Source organism: Microtus ochrogaster, chromosome 2, assembly GCF_000317375.1.
Source record: "Microtus ochrogaster isolate Prairie Vole_2 chromosome 2, MicOch1.0, whole genome shotgun sequence".
Classification (NCBI taxonomy): domain Eukaryota; kingdom Metazoa; phylum Chordata; class Mammalia; order Rodentia; family Cricetidae; genus Microtus; species Microtus ochrogaster.
The window spans coordinates 65170434-65187391 of NC_022010.1; positions in this window are offsets into that span (position 1 = coordinate 65170434).

Genomic DNA, 16958 nt, shown 5'->3' on the forward strand with positions numbered 1-16958 from the left:
AGGCTGCCTGTTGGTTCCCAGCTGCTAAGAACTGAAATATACAGATACTATACTTTTTAAATCACTGTTTGGTCCATTAGCTCTAGCTTCTTAATGGCTAACTCTTACATAGTAATTTAACTAATTTCTATTAATCTGTGTATCACCATGAGGCTGTGGCTTACTGGGGAAAGTTCCGGCATCTATCTCTGGTGGGGCTACATGGCTTCTCTCTCACTCAACCTCCTTTCTCCCAGCAGTCAGTTTAGTTTCCCCTCACCTACCTCTGTTCTCCCCTGCTCTGCTATAGCCTCGAAGCAGTCTTTTATTAACCAATAGTATTCACAGCATACAGAGGGAATTCCACATCATAAAAATAACATTCAAGAACAAAACAAAAATGGGAAATTTTCACAAAGAAGAGAAATCAGGCCAAACTCCAAATATACAATGGGCAAAGGAAAATTATGACTTGGAAGCAATGTAGAAGATCAGTGGGTAGAACATTACTGAATGGAAATACCAAGCCCTGAGAGATACTTATGGGTTTCACCCACAGCAAGATTCTTGTTAAGGACAAGTCTTTGCAGTGAACTCTTGAGGATACAGAATTCTTTCTAAACTAATTTGACATTAGTCTCTTTCAAATCTAAAGATGCAGGCAAAGTCAGAAAGAGAATTTTTAGGAGCTTGATTTTATTTGGATCAAGAATAGAGCCTTTATCAGTCTAAGTTTAGAAGGAACAAAATCTGGTTGTAGGAAGATAAAGTAAGTTGTTTCCAAAATGCCTTCTTAGTGATAGTTAATCTCTGAAGTGAGTGCAATCCTATTTCAGACATATTTGGTAGAGATGAGGAGTCATATGATTGGTAACTAAAATCACTGGCTGCTGCAAAAGCTAATTCTTTAGAAGTGTGAATTGATTTTGAAAGAATAGGAGCCACTTTAATTGGACACAGGAAACCACTTCTGTAGACCTTTTGGCTTCTTACTCATAAGCATTTCCATCACCATGGACACAATGGTGTCTTTAAAACTTGAGGTCACTTGCGGTTACTGATGTCACCAGACTTATTCTCAGTGTTTAGTTCTACACTGATCTGCTCTTTATATAAAATGTAAGGGACATGAGAAGTCCTAAGTTAACCTTAAGGATTCCTTTATTCTTTCTTTTCTGTTCTTCGGAGTTCGAGTAAATGAGAGAGAACACTGAAGCAAGAGATTCCAGAACACAGAGGTTCTGAAAAAAAAGCTGTACCGTTCTTAAGTGGGGAAACATACTGCTGATGCTGCTTTATTTCTTCTTCATTGAAAATTTGCAACCTTCTGTGTGTAGTGGTGGAGTCGTGTGCCTGGGTGCTGGTGCATATGTGTGCAGCATATGACTCAGAGGTCATTGTCAAGTGTAGGGGTTGGGTGGTGTGCCTGGGTGCTAGTGCATTTTTGTGTAGAACCCAGAGGTCAGTGTCAGGTGTCTGCTTCAATTATTTTATTTTATTTTATTTTATTTTTGCAAAAAGATCTCTTACTAAATTTGGGCTTGTGACTTAGTTTAACTATCGAGCCAACAACCCCCAGAAATCCTCCTGTCTTTGATTGCAAACATATATCACCACTCCCAAATTTCCATGTGGGTACTGGGGAATTGAACTCAGGTCTTTATGTTTGCACACCAAGCACTTTACTGATTGAGGCATATTCTGAACTCCCATTCTCTTTAATGATCAAAATTTTATGAGGAACTGCTTATGGATATTTTTCAAAAAAAAAAAGTTGAGGAGAATAGCCCTTAGATGTAATCTATAGCCTTTTCAGAGTCTGGTAGTTTCTACAAGTCAATATTTATTCTATGTGTCTGTCAGTAACAAATTAAAAAAAAGTTATCATGTTTGGGTGGGGATAGTGGTTAAATCATTTTGTTCCAGCTCACTGCTAGAGGCAATTATGCATCTTGAAAAAAATTGATCCTGCAAAGAAATATAGTCTGAATGCATCAGCGCAAGGGAAAAGTCTTGCAATTGTCAGCTGCTCTTCTTGATCTACCTTTTATTCTCTCCTTTCAAACACATGCCCCAAGTGACTGAGCAAATCAAGCAGCGTTGATGCCATAGTCTTAAATACCCCTAAGTACCCACTGAAGTGCTTAGAGGACCACTCAGGCAAAGTAATGAGAGAAGACTTCATTATCACTTATAAGTACTGTAGACAGGAGTGAAGCAGGGACATTGGGTTAGGAAACAAAAATCTAAAACTAGCACTCTGGATTGAGTATCCCCAAGTCATTTAAAGAGAAAACAATTACACCGTCTCAAAGTGACTGGGATTTTTTTTCCTTCTCCTCTTGCCTAAATGCTTGATGACTTCAGTATCATTTCACTCGAGGATAGATCATTCTTCTGAAGATGAATACTGGGCTCAGGTGCACTCCTAACATTTTGTGAATCCTTCACCTAATTAATGGCAGGTGAGTCTTTTAACCCGCTACCCAGGCCCTTCAGCAGGTTATTAGCACTTCTGCTTTGATGGAGCTTTTTAAGTGCTCCTCTTGGGAAAGATATTTGAAAGTCACATTTGAATAAGGATCCAACAATTACTGAACATTAATTTCCTCTAGTTACTAATGCTATTTCTGTTGAAGGTTATGGAGGCAATTTTAATGGGAGAAATACACTATCATTTAGTTACTCTTGATTCACTATATACAGCTGGAGAATTTTGTCACTTTTTTGCAACTTCTCTAAAAATAATAAATTTTAATTCACATTTGAAATGTCGAGAATAAAATAAAGGTTAAAGAAACAGTCATAAATCACAGAGACTTAGCTGTCTCTTTATCCTAAGCACAACTTTTAGTTCAGAAGCATATCAATGGAACATGTACATGCTTTGTAATACCTGCCATAATGAAGGAAAATTATCCCCTCTTTCTCCATCTTTATCTTCAACTGATACATGAGAGTAAACCAAAAATCATTTTCTCATATGGAATGTTAAAGCAAAAGGAACCCAAACAAAAATAACAGAATCAACCCAACCCCAGTTCTTGGTAGAGTCAGAGAATCTAAGTAACTTGTTTGCTACCAGCATACAACCAGGTCCCTTGTAACCTAGTGTAATGTCATTGAAGTCTAATAAATCAGGTTAAAATCCTTCCAGATTAAGCCCGGCGATGGTGGTGCACGCCTTTAATCCCAGCACTCGGGAGGCAGAGGCAGAGGCAGGCGGATCTCTGTGAGTTCGAGACCAACCTGGTCTACAGAGCTAGTTGCAGGACAGGCTCCAAAGCCGCAGAGAAACCCTGTCTCGAAAAACAAAAACAAAAACAAAAAAAAAAAATCCTTCCAGATTGTATGCTTTTTTTAACCCACATATGAACTTTTTTTTTTAAATGAAAGGCTTTAGAGTCCCAGTGGGAATTGAGATTACCTTTATAATGTCTAATCTGTTTTTAAAACAGTTACAGAGGAAAAATAAAGGGAAAATGAGTTTTAAAAGAACTGAGTTTGAAACATTCTTAAATTTTACAAAAATTTTAAGACTTTTTTCTCAAAAAACTAAAATATCAATAAATGGCAGAGAGACATAAAGATTAAAGAGAGAAAGTTCAAGGTAATGCAAAATGTAACTTCACAATATTTTTTCTGCTCTCAGGCAGGAAGGAGACCAATGGAAGAAGAAATGAGAATCTGGGTAAATGGAACAGGAAATGAAGACTCTAGGGATGGCAAATAGTTCATTTATTAAAGAGGCAAAGAGGAATATAACTCACATATTAAATGAACACAAAGTATCTGTCACCAAACATTGATTTTACACTTAAGCTTCAGAGAGGACTTTGGTCACAAAGGAAAAGTAGTTAAATTAAGCCAGCAATGCAAACCCACAGACAGGACGGAGATAAATATAGAATTTTTGTTAAGGGAAAAGAAACAGACATTAGAAGTCACAGTTCAATAAAAGACCACTTCGTCCTTCTACAAATACATGCAAGCCGTGTTACACAGAAAGTCCAGACACGTCCAGAAAGCTTTTCTCACAGGACTGTGTAAGCAGTGGAGCACTTGTGAGGGTTACAGTGATGGGAACCAAGTTGAGCACACTGAGACTTTTAAGGCATTCATTTGCAGCAATAAAAGGCTTTAGAAAATGGAAGGGCCTGGGTCCCATCACATTCAGCCTTCAGTTCAAAGAGGAAACCTAATCTGACTAGCCGTCAGTTACCAGTACTGCCTACTCTTAGTGTTGGCAGGCAAAGGTGTTCTCAAGGAAGTTCTAATGCTTAACTCAATAACGTAACAGCCCTCCTTACTCTAAAACTACTGGACTACTGTTTGCAATAAGTCTTCTAAGCCCTTAAATTATTTGTAACTTTACACTTTGCGTAAAGTAAGACTCCACCTTTCTTCTGGAAAACTTGTTTATCTCTTTGACATACAACTATTGAATAAAATCAGAAATTGATGTACTGGGCCTGGGTTTTTTACTGACTATCAACATCCTACAAAAATCATATGTAATTAATTAAACGAAGTAAAATTGAAAGTTTTGCAGATATACCAGTTTTGATATTTTTTTGTTTGGTTGGTTTTTATTTTTTGAGACAGGGTTTCTCTGTAGCTTTGGAGCCTGTCCTGTTACTCATTCTGTAGACCAGGGAGGCTTCTGCTTCCTGAGTGCTGGCATTAAAGGTATGTGCCACCATTGCCCACCTTCCAGTCTTGATTCTTAAGATAAATGCTAACCTTAGGCTAAGCATTACCAGAAAGTATTTAATGGTGAATTAGGCATTTTAAACTTTATTTGAACTACATGTCAAATTGTGTGTGAAAGTACAATTAAAAGGATGCTTGTTCGGAGATCATAGCTGTTTATCAGGACAGGATGAGCATAGGCTCTATTGTAACACCAAACACTACAGCAAATAAATAATTTTCTTCTTGTAGTTTTCAGCATACTATGGCTAGTTACCCTCTGTGTCAATCAATTCCATGGCATAACAAATACCAGATAATCAGCCTAAGGAGGAGTTTTTTTTTTATTTTTTGCTCACAATTTCAGAGGTTTTATGAAGAGAGACGCTAAATATAAATCCCCACACAAGCTCAGAATTGAATATAACAAAGGATTATTTATTTAGGGGTAGACTCACAGATCATAATCCTGTGCTCAAACAGGGAATCCAGCAGTCAAAAGAGAGAGGGAGTATACACATTACATCAGCATTTATAGTATAAAAGGCAGTATTCAAGTGGGCGGGTGATTAAATGCTATGGGCTGAAGGATTTACTACAGCACCTCCCCCTTTTGTTTAAATAAGAGAGTTCTAAGCCTAATATAAAATTATATACAAAAAACAAATATCAAGTATAAAATTAGAATTATAAACAGCATAAACAATATCAACAAAAAAGATAATAAATGTTTTAATAATTATTCTATCATAAGGAGTCTAAGTCTTGTATTATAAATAACCTGGCCAAGTTATGAGAGGAAAGTAACCATGACTATCTAGGCTTCAACCCCATCCAAGACCCAAAAAGAGAAATAATTACTTGAGTAAGCAGGAAGTGTAATTAAGCAACTTCTAAAATGTGTAACAAATGACAGAGACAACTGGTTACTTGGGCAATCACCAAAAATCTCATTTACAACATTGGAGCAACCAACTTTGGCTAAGGCCTAGAGTAACTGACAGATCATTTTCAAAGAGGAAATTTTTCTTGTCCTGTTAGCAGGATTTGACAGTCTTTTTTCTTGTATCCTATTTGTCCTGTTTGGACATCATGCATTTTGTCAGTGGTCAAAGCATGGGCAGTTCCTTGCCCAAAAGCCAGTTTTGCCAAGAAGAAACAAGCTCCAAGTGGAGTATCTTTGGTGCCCAACATTCTCTTTTTATATTTAAACAGAAAAGGGGAGGTAATGTGGGATTCCCCTCTGTATGCTGTAAATACCATTGGTTAATAAAGAGCTGTTTTGGGCCTGTGATGGGATAGAGCATAGTTAGGCAGGAAAAACTAAACTGAATGCTGGGAGAAAGAAAGCAAAGTCAGAGTAGTTCTGCCAGACACAGAAGCAGGAACTTTACCTGGCAAGCCACAGCCATGTGGCGATATACAGATTACTAGAAATAGGCTAAATTAAGATGTAAGAATTAGCCAATAAGAAGCTAGAGCTAATGGACCAAGCAGTAATTTAATTAATACAGTTTCTGTGTGGTTATTCCAGTTCTGGGCAGCCAGGACAAACAAGTGACCTCCTAGGACAGTTTTAAACTGTGATTGTTGCTTGGCTTTGTTGTTTCAGATTTGTGGTGACAAATGACAGCAGGGGCCTGTGTCTAACGCAACTGTTCACATCATGGATGTGTAAGAGAAAGCAGAGAGCGTGGGTGCCCATTACTCCTCCTTACTGCCACAAGACCTTGGAAAGCCATTTAGTATTTCTGAGACTGGGATTCTTTATTGGTAAAATAAACCTACTTTTCAAGATTACTCTAAAATTCCATTACCGTGAAAATAAAATCTATATTTTTGGAAGTTTTCTTACAGTCACCAGGTACCAGTTTTTTACTGGATTTAGTTCCTTTGGAAGTGATGTGTTTTAAAAATACCTAAAATCATGAGAATTTTAACTCATCATAGTAACACACTAAATTCTAAGTTAACTGAAATGTTTTTTTTTTTAAATGGGAAAGTGAGGAAGTTCTGGGAAATATTTTCAAAATCTTCCCAGTGTGAAATAGACTGTTGCTACCTGCCGTTCCCATGTAAGAGCTGGAAATCAGTTAGTACGCTATTATTGTGGTATAATTTCAGATGGTGCCATTGAAAGTAAACAGCTGATTACATCTCTAATTGATTAGCTCTATTAATCTTCCAGGTGACACCTTTGTTAAAGAGAGGAAAAATTACAGGCATCTTGAATGGCTTTATTCTTCCAAACATGGGGGAGTTTTGCAAAGATTGGTAATGTTTAAAATGAATTGTGTAGGGGCGTGTTTATTTGTTTAATTATCTGTGTAAGCCATTGCATAATGAAAATATTGTAATTGTGCCACTTTTCAAAGGAACACTAAGGAGGAAATAGTAAACATCATGGATGGGGAATTATACACACAAAGACTAATAGCTGCAATAATGTTATTCAGAACTGCACTGATAATTTGCCCCTTAGGGGGTAAATTTGGGGAAAATATGTATAAGGCTTAACCATGTGACTATCATTTAATGGGTGTTGTACTGGAAAAACCACACATACCACACCGAACATTCAGTGATAATTATTTCTTTCGGTTATTCCCCCAGTGGCTCCTGGAGTAGCTCTAATTGCCATGTTCTCAAAACAGCAGTTTTATTTTTTGCATGGCGCCTGCCCAACAAGCAACATGGACTGGTGGTTACAAACACAAGATTAGCAATTAGAAATATTCTTTTCTTTCAACATTTCATTACTGAGGGCTTATTCTGAAGAGGAAAGTAAAATAAAATCAAGTCACTAGATGAAGTTCTGCCTTGAGATTTAGGAATCTCAGCTGCCAGAGTGTCTTTATAAATGGTTTACTTAATGATTATTTCTCCAAGTGTTAAATAAATTGGTTAACTTTATCAGTAGAAAAGTAATTTGTGTTTGATTATGCTTTGTTTTGTTGTTCATTTAAAGCGGTACTGCAGGGCAAGACGGTTATTCTCATTCGCCATATTTTCTGTTCTTCATTTCCATCCTGCACATTGCAGCTTTCAGACTAAACTTGTTCATGAAATGAGTGTCAGGTGGACTGGCCTACAGGAAGACATCAGATGTGATACAGAGAAAACAACAGCCTCTTCTCTGTTTACAGCTGTGCATAACCAGGGTTATAGTCCCTGAAGGTTTAGACCTCCTCCAGTTATCTCTGCTTCTCTATGGACTCCAGTAATTTTCTTTATACCCTTTGTTTTCTCTGGTCAAAGGGAGCTAACTGGGTTTAATGTTTCCTAGTTTCTGAGTGTCTAATCATCCTCATTTATTCCCTGACATATATGTACTTTTTAAATAGCACTGATAGAAATATTCAAATATTCAAACCACCTGAAAATTCTATCCTCTTTTAAGATGCTAACTTAAAGACTCCTAAGATCATACGTACTCAGGATAGTAAAAATATTTAACCTGATACTTAATTGTAGGTTGTCTGTTACTCTTAAGGGTATTTTTTCTTTTGTGTCAAAGTTCTGGCATGAATACTATAGACCTCTGCTTAAAGAAGTAAATAACTGGATTAACTGGTGATCAAAGTCTGTGGTCTTTACCTGAATTTTATCCTGCTCTGAAATGTCACTTCAATTCACTGTGAGGTCAGTTGAGACCCAGTTAGTCACTCCATTATGGCTTACCTTCTCCCTTATTTCAGGCTTGCAGACCCTAATAAATCTGTTCTTAGCAACTCTGAGAATATAGCCAAGAGATTCAACCCAAATCATGCAGTTATTAGAATCAACCCAGACCTGACCAAAAGAGAAATACAATTAGAACTCCAAAATCAGTGAGGACTAAGCTCATGACTGTTAGAATCCAATCCTCCTGTAGTTTTTCCATGACTTTTTTATTTGTAGTGAATACGTTCACTGAGTATTGAAAAGACCTGTCTTTTCTCCTAGTATTGTATTTCTTTCATTATGCATATTCAAACAAGGAGTGTCCATACAAATGAGTGGTTGGTGGCTTAAATAAGAATGGCCTCAATAGATATTGTTTAAATTTGACTTGGTCATGGAATATCTTGTTTTTTCCATCTATGATCATTTAGAGTTCTGCTGGGTACAGTGGTCACTTAGAGTCTGCAATACATCTATCCAGGCCCCTCTGACTTTCAGAGTCTCCATTGAGAAGTCTAGTGTAATTCTAATAGGTCTGCCTTTATGTGTTACTTGTCCTTTTTCCCTTGCAGCTTTTAATATTCTTCCTTTGTCCTGTATATTTAGTGTTTTGATTGTTATATGGTAGGGAGACTTTCTTCTCTGGTTCAGTCTATTTAGTATTCTGTAAGTTTCTTGTACCTTTATAGGCAGGTCTTTGTTTAGATTAGAAAAATATTCTTCTATGATTTTAATAAAAATATGTTCTGAGGCCTTGAACTGGAATTCTTCTCCTTCTATTTCTATTATTCTTAGTTTGGTTTATTGATTTTGTTTTTGCTTCCATAATGTCCAAAATTTCTCGGATGTTTTGTGTCAAATTTTTTTTTGATTCAGCATTTTCTTTGACCAGTGTATCAATTTCTTCTGTCATATATCCTGTGCCTGAGATTCTCTTCTCCATCTCTTATATTCTATTGGTGATGCTTGCAGCTGTAGTTCGATTTACTTACCTAGTTTCTCTATCTCCAGGATTGCCTCAGTTTTTGTTTTATTACTTCTACCTAGATTTTCATGTCTTGAACAGCTTTATTCGCTTTTTCACCTGTTTCTTTTCCTTGGCTTTCTCTAAGGGATTTAGTCATTTCTTCCAATTATTTATTTGGATCTCCCTAAGAAATATATTCTGAAGATCATACCTCTGTCTGGTGTGGAGTTAGTGAAGATCTTTTCCTATTCTGTAGGCTGTTTTGTCTTGTTGACCATATCCTTTGCTTTACAGAAGTTTTTCAGCTTCAGGAGATCCCATTTATTAATTGTTTCTCTCAGTGTCTATGCTGCTGGGGTTTTATTTAGGAAGTGATCTCCTGTGCCAATGCGTTCAAATGTACTTACCACTTTCTCTTCTATAAAGCTCAGTGTGGCTGGCTTTATGTTGAGGTCTTTGATCCATTTGGACTTGAGTTTTGTGCATGGTGAGAGATATTGACCCATTTTTGTTTTTCTACATGTTAATATCCAGTTATGCCAGCACCATTTCTTAAATATGCTTTCTTTTTCTCATTTGATATTTTTTGCTTTTTTGTCAAAAAGCCATTTTAGGGTTGGCAAGAGCTTTGACTCTAGAGCAGTTCCCAGGGGTCCAGAGAGATGTCCCCAACTAGGTCCTATAGCAGCTGAGGAGAGAGAGCCTGAAATGGCCCGATCCTACAGTCATACTGATGAATATCTTGCATATCACCATAGAACCTTCATCTGGTGATGGATGGAGATAGAGACAGAGACCCACATTGGAGCACTGGACTGAGCTCCCAAGGTCCAAATGAGGAACAGAAGGAGGGAGAACATGACCAAGGAAGTCAAGACCGTGAGGGGTGCACCCACCCACTGAGACGGTGGGGCTGATCTATTGGGAGCTCACCAAGGCCAGCTAGACTGGGACTGAAAAAGCATGGGATAAAACCGGACTCTCTGACAATGAGGGCTGCTGAGAAGCCAAGGACAATGGCACTGGCTTTTGATCCTACTGCAAGTACTGGCTTTGTGGGAGCCTAGCCAGTTTGGATGTTCACCTTCCTAGACCTGGATGGAGGGGGTAGGACCTTGGACTGCTCACAGGGCAGGGAACCCTGACTGCTCTTTGGACTGGAGAGAGAGGGAGAGGGGAGTGGGTGTGGGGAGTGGGGGGAGGAGGAGGGAAAAGGGAAGCGGGGAAGAGGCCGAAATTTTTAATAACAATAAAAAATAAAAAAAATCATGTGTTTGGAGGTGTATGGATTAATATACAGGTCTTCTATTCGGTTCCATTGGTCTTCCTATCTGTTCTTATGCCAATACCATCTTCAAAATATACAAAGAACTCAAGAAATTAGTCATCAAAAGAACAGATAATTCAATTAAAAAATGGAGTACAAACCTAAACAGAGAACTCTCAACAGAGGAATCTAAAATGGCTGAAAGACACTTAAGGAAATGTTCAATATCCTTAGTCATCAGAGAAATGCAAATCAAAACAAATCTGAGATTCCATTTTATACCTGTAAGAATGGCCAAGATCAAAAACACTGATGACTACTTATGCTAGAGAGATTGTGGGGAAAAGGGAACACTTCTGCACTGCTGATGGAAATGCAAGCTGGTACAACCCCTTTGGATGTCAGTGTGGCAATTTCTCAGAAAATTAAGAAACAACCTTCCTCAGGACCCAATAATACCACTTTTTGGTATATATCCAAAGGATGCTCAATCATGCCACAAGGACATGTGCTCAATTATGTTCATAGCAGCATTGTTTGTCATCGCCAGGACCTGGAAACAACCTAAATGCCCCTTGACCAAAGAATGGATAAGGAAAATATAATACATTTACACAATGGAGTACTACACAGCAGAAAAAAAAACAACATCTTGAATTTTACAGGAAAATGGTAGCTAGAAAACATTATTTTGAATGAGATTACACAGACACAGAAAGACAATTTATCACATGTACTCACTCATAGATGGTTTTTAAACATAAAGCAAAGGAAGCCAGCCTACAAACCACAATCCCAGAGAACTTAGACAACAATGAGAACACTAAGAGAGACTTACATAGATCTAATCTACATGGGAAGTAGAAAAAGACAAGATCTCCTGAGTAAATTGGGAGCATGGGGACCTTGGGTGAGGGTTGAAGGGGAGGGGGGAGACAGGAAGGGGAGCAGAGAAAAATGTAGAGCTCAATAAAAATCAATTAAAAAAAGAAATATATTCATTTCCTCTTTAAGGACATCTATCACCTTCATAAGTTGGTTTTAAGGTCATTTTCTTATGCTTCAGCTACATTGGAATATTTGGGGCTCACTACAATAGGATACCTGGGCTCTTGTGGTGTCATATTGCTCTGGCTGTTGTTGGTTGTGTTTTTATGGTAGCCACTAGGCATCTGGTTTTGGAATAATTACAGAATTCATGACTACTTCTCAGTATTTTTTCTCTTGGGTTTCTATTTTTTCTATTATCTGAATGGCCTGTAGTTCTTGTGCTTGGCAAGTCCTTTGGTCCAGGAGGGTTCTTTCTCTGGATTTCTTTACAAATCTAGCCCTAGAGAAGACTCTAGAAAGAAAACAGCAACCTAAGGTGATTAACTACACCTATGGCAACATAAAATATATAATCTCACACCAGCAAAAAATAAATAAGGGAAACACGCAAACATACACACACAAACACACACACTATTATCACCTGTAACAACAACACAATAACAGCAATTAACAATCAATGGTCATCAACATTACTAAATATCAACTAACTCAATTCCCAAATAAAAAGACACAGTTTAAGAAAATGGATGCAAAAACAAGATTCATCCTTCTTTCTACTGAATACAAGAAACACATCTCAACATCAAAGAAAGACATTACCTCAGAGTAAAGATTGAAAAAGCTCTCTTCAAGTAAATAGATCTAAAAAACAAACTGGTGTTGTTATTCAAATATCTAAAAAAAATAGATGTCAAACAAGCATTAATTAAAAATGCAAGGAAGGACACATTATACTCATTATAGAAAGATCCAACAAAATGATTTTCCAATTCTTAACATCTGTGCCCCAAATGCAACAATACCCATGTTTGTAAAGAAAGTGTTATTAAAACTTAAATCACACACTGACCCTCATACATTGATAGTGAGAGAGTTCAATACTCCACTCTCACCAAGGGACAGGTAATCCAGACAAAAACTAAATGGAGAAATACTGAAACTATCAGATGTTGTGAACCAAATGTACCTAGCAGATATCTAGAGAACATTCCACCCTAACACACCCCAAGAAAACCTTCTCAGCACCCCACAAAACAGTCTCCCAAATTGGCCACATACTCAGTCACAAACCAAGTCTCAAAGATACAAAAAAAAAAAAACCTGAAAAAAAAACTCGGCATCCTATTAAATTTTAATCCACATATTAAAACTGGATTCAACAACCGACACAACAAAAACCCTATAAACTTATAAAAACAGAACAACTTAATACTGAATGGCTACTTGGTCAAGGCAGAACTAAAGAAAAAATCAAAGACTTCCTAGAATTCAATGAAAATGAATGTACAACATACCCAGAAAAGTGATGCTAAGAGAAAAATTCATAGCACTAAGTGCCCTACATAAAGAAATTGGAAAGATATGATACTCACAACAACACACCTAAAATCTGTAAAACAAAAAGAAACAAGATCACCCAAAAGAAATAGATAGCAGGAAAGAATTAAACTGGGGGTTGAACTAAAACACCTGTCAGAATGGCTAAAATAAAAAAACACCAATGATAGCCTTTGCTGAAGAGGTTGTGAAGAAAGGGGCACACTCATCCATTGCTGGTGGGAATGCAAACTTGTGCAACCACTTTGGAAAGCAGTGTGGCGGTTTCTCAGGAAATTCGGGATCAACTTACCCCTGGAAACAGCAATACCACTCTTGGGAATATACCCAAGAGAGGCCTTATCATACAACAAAAGTATATGCTCAACTATGTTCATAGCAGCATTGTTTGTAATAGCCAGAACCTGGAAACAAACTAGATGCCCTTCAATGGAAGAATGGATGAAGAAAGTATGGAATATATACATATTAGAGTACTACTCAGCAGTAAAAAACAAGGGCTTCTTGAATTTTGCATGCAAATGGATGGAAATAGAAAACATTATCCTGAGTGAGGTAAGCCAGACCCAAAAAGGGGAGCATGGGATGTACTCACTCATATTTGGTTTCTAGCCATAAATAAAGGACATTGAGCCTATAATTAGTGATCCTAGAGAAGCTAAATAAGGAGAACCCAAAGAAAAACATATAGGCATCCTCCTGAATATTAACCTTCATCAGGCGATGAAAGGAGACAGAGACAGAGACCCACATTGGAGCACCGGACATAATTCTCAAGTCCAAATCAGGAGCGGAGGGAGAGAGAGCACGGGCAAGGAACTCAGGACAGCAAGGGGTGCACCCACACACTGAGACAATGGGGATGTTCTATTGGGAGCTCACCAAGGCCAGCTGGCCTGGGTCTGAGAAAGCCTGGGATAAAACTGGACTTTCTGAACATAGCGGACAATGAGGACTACTGAGAACTCAAGAACAATGACAATGGGTTTCTGATCCTACTGTCCTACTGCACGTACTGACTTTGTAAGAGCCTAGGCAGTTTGGATGCTCAACTTGCTAGACCTGGATAGAGGTGGGGGTTCCTTGGACTTCCCACAGGGCAGGGAACCCTGAATGCTCTTCGGGCTGAGAAGGGTGGGGGACTTGATTGGGGGAGGGGGAGGGAAATGGGAGGCGGTGGCAGGGAAGAGATGGAAATCTTTAATAAATAAATAAATAAATAAATAAATAAGTAAATAGAAACAAAAAGAACAATTCAAAGAATCAAAAAAAAAATAGTTGGCTTTTGGAGAAAAATCAACAAGATAGATAGACCCATATCCAAACTAACTAAAAGACAATGAAAGACTATCCAAATTAACAAAATCAGAAAAAAAAAGAGAACATATCAACAGACAGCAATGAAATTCAAAGAATCATTAAGTCATACTTAATAATTAAGTCATATTTATAACAGCTGGGTCCCACTGTAGACACCCCCCCCCCCCAGTCTGCAGAAGAATTGAGCCAGCCACCTGTGACTCGCCCTGGCTGAGCAGGGGAAGTTTGCTGCTTGCCACTCAGCCCCTAGGTCCTGGAGACAATCATACATAGTAGGGAGTCAAATCAAGTAGGAGCTCCTTTATTTCCTTACAGCATGCAACTAACAAAGCAAAAACCCACAAACCCCAGAAGAAGTGGAAGGGGAATTAGCCAATCACATGAGCAGTCATGTCCACATGAGCAGCGACACCTACATCCCCTAATGGAGATCACAAGGGCATCAGGCATTTTTGGTCATCTTACCCCATCTTTAACTCCAATCCTGACTTGCTCCCCTTCACCGCCATCTTAAATGGGAATATTTTTCACTGATTTTGTGACATCTCTGTTTTTTAATTTTGTGCCTTTTTCTAACTGTTACACTATTGGTGCCAACTCCAATATTGGCCACTCCAGCCTCCTGTGTGCTTGAGTCATTCCCACCCCCCAAAAAAAGACAAAAACAAAAAAAACTATATTCCACAAAACTGGGAAATATAAAAGAAACTGATAATTTTCTCCATAGATACCACTTACAAAAATTAAAGATCAGATAAACAATTTAAATAGGCATATAACCTCTAAGGAAATAAAAGCAGTCATTAAAAGTAAGTCTCCAACCAACAAAAACCCCAAGGCCATGTGGCTTTAGCACAGAATTCTACTAGATTTTGAAAGAAGACCAAATACCAATACTTCTCATAATATTCCACAAAACAGAAACAAAGAAACTTTGCAAATTTTATGAGGCCACACTTACCCTGATACCCAAACTTCACAAAAACTCAACAAAGAAAGAGAATTACAGACCAATTTACCTCATGAACACAGATGCCAAAATATTCAATAAAATATTCATAAACTGAATATAAGAACACATCCAGAACCCATCATAATCAAGTAGGCTTCATCCCAGAAATGCAGTGATGTTTTAACAGAAAAAAATTAGTCAATATAATAAATAAGCTGAAAGAAATACACACACCCACACATACATACTCCCCCACACACACACACATAACATTCAGAAACTGGAAACAATCTAGATGCCCCTCAACCAAAGAATAGAAAAAGAAAACGTGGTACATTTACACAAAGGAACATTACTCATTTGTTAAAATCAATGACATAATGAAATTTTTAAATAAATGGATAGTGTTAAGTCTGGAGCATAGCCCCCAGTCCCTGGCATCCATCCCAGCCCCCTGGTCTGGGGGTTGCATTGGTCTGGACTCCAAATCCCAGCATGACTCCCACCGGGTATTTAAGTGGACTCCCAAAGGAGGAACACATGCTTCCAGGTTTGCATGTGCTCCCCGCTTTCCTGTCTACCCGCCATGTGATGGCCACCCGAGAGTGCTGTATTTAATAAAATAAAGGGCATTTTAATTTGGTTTGATCTGACCTAATTGGATTTCTTTGTGCCCGTGGAGCTGCCCGTCTTGGGATTTTTTTCCTAATAGATAGAACTAGCAAAAATCATCTTGAGTGAGGTAACCCAGACCCAGGAAGACAAATATGGTAGACACTCATTTATTAGTGGTTATTAGCTGTTAAGTAAAGGACAATCATACTACAATCCAAAGACTCAGAGAGGATAAGTAACAAGAAGGGCTCAAGAGAGTGTGTATAGATCTCCCTAGGAAGAGATATAGAATAGATTTTGTGGGTGTACTGAAGATGAGTGGGGATGGAAACAGAAGGGATCAGGTGGGGGAAGGGAGAGACAGAGAAGACTAGAAGAGACACATGGAATTGGGGACACTTAGGGGATAATCAACACCTAGTAGAGTGGAAACTTTCTGGAATTTACAAGAGTGACCATAGTACAGTCTCCTAGTCATGGGGGATATGGAGCATGAACTGGCCATCTTCTTTAACAGGCAAGGCTCCTAGCAGTGGGACTAGAACATCAACCCAGCTCCTAAAACCTTCAACCTAAAATCTGTCCTGCTTGCAAGAATTGGTGGTATAGAACTCATGGGAGGAACCAACCCCTGAACCATGCCACAAAGGAAGCCCATGTGTGACACTGCCTGACCTAGAACCAGAGGCAGGATGGCTCAGAGACTCAGGACAAAGCCAAACACACAATTGGCAAAAAAAAAGTCAATAAAATGATTCATTACGATATTCTTCTATACTTATAGATCAGTCCCTAGCTCAATTGTCATCAGAGAAGCTTTATCCAATAGCTAATGGCAGCAGATGCAGGAACCCACAGCCAAACACTAGATAGAGCCAGGGTAGGCCCACAGAACAGCAGAAGGAAGGATTGTTGAGAGCCAAAGAGTCGGAGGGGTCAAGGATACCAAGAGAACAGGGCTGGCAGTATTAATTAAACAGATCTCATAGGGGCTCACAGAAACTGAATCGACAGATATTGACACTATATGTGTCTGAGCTAGGTTCTCTGCATATACATTATGGTAATATAGCTTGGTATTTTTGTGGGACTCCCAATAGTGGGAGTAGGGG